Source organism: Zerene cesonia, chromosome 13, assembly GCF_012273895.1.
Source record: "Zerene cesonia ecotype Mississippi chromosome 13, Zerene_cesonia_1.1, whole genome shotgun sequence".
In the NCBI taxonomy this organism is placed as follows: Eukaryota; Metazoa; Arthropoda; class Insecta; order Lepidoptera; family Pieridae; genus Zerene; species Zerene cesonia.
Genome location: NC_052114.1, coordinates 10,636,703 through 10,637,301, shown reverse-complemented (window position 1 = coordinate 10,637,301; position 599 = coordinate 10,636,703). Strand labels below are relative to the sequence as shown.

General features: G+C 50.4%; 2 protein-coding genes across 2 annotated transcripts in view; one reads left to right on the top strand and one right to left on the bottom strand.

Moving 5' to 3' along the window:
- The window catches only part of LOC119831373, a 28,999-nt gene that overhangs the window by 1,141 nt on the left and 27,259 nt on the right, over positions 1 to 599 (top strand). The window lies entirely within an intron of this gene.
- The window catches only part of LOC119831370 (endoplasmin-like), an 8,298-nt gene that overhangs the window by 2,535 nt on the left and 5,164 nt on the right, over positions 1 to 599 (bottom strand). The gene's annotated exons all lie outside the window — the stretch shown is intronic.

The window sequence follows — 599 nt, the reverse complement described above, 5'->3', positions numbered from 1 at the left end:
AACTCAACTCAGCGGACCCGCCGAAAGGTTTGCTCCTGAGAGACAAACGTACCCCATAAATGTGCGCCTGCATATTAGGAGGCGTGATCGCATTCTCGCCCCATCGAATACGTCGACGGGGCAGTAGCGACCCCTCCTGGTGAAGGCACCAAGGAAGCCTACTAGGCCTAGGCTCAGTTATAACAATGTACAGTCACTTTAAACTGAAGTACTTTTTTTTTGTTTCTTCGTTTTGTTACTATATAACGGTATGTTTTCAACCAATCGACGAATGGATTGGCGTGATAGTTTCCGTGTTTAATATCCTCCCTCCGCCCGGGCGGCGGTGACCTTTTCAGGTAAAACAATATATGTTAGTCATCATATGAACTTGGGATACCTAATAATTATAGCGTTCGGTAGGAAAAATGATAAAAGACTACTTGTCGTTATTGGTTTATTGGGGCCTAAAAAAAGTTTATTTACAATGCGAAGTGTTCGCGAGGCAAAGGGTCACAGCGCCAACGCGACGTGCGGCGCGCGATGCGACGCCGGTGGCACGTGCGGCTGGTGCGGCTGGTGCGGCTGGGGCGGCACGTGCGGCTGCGGCGGCAGGTGCG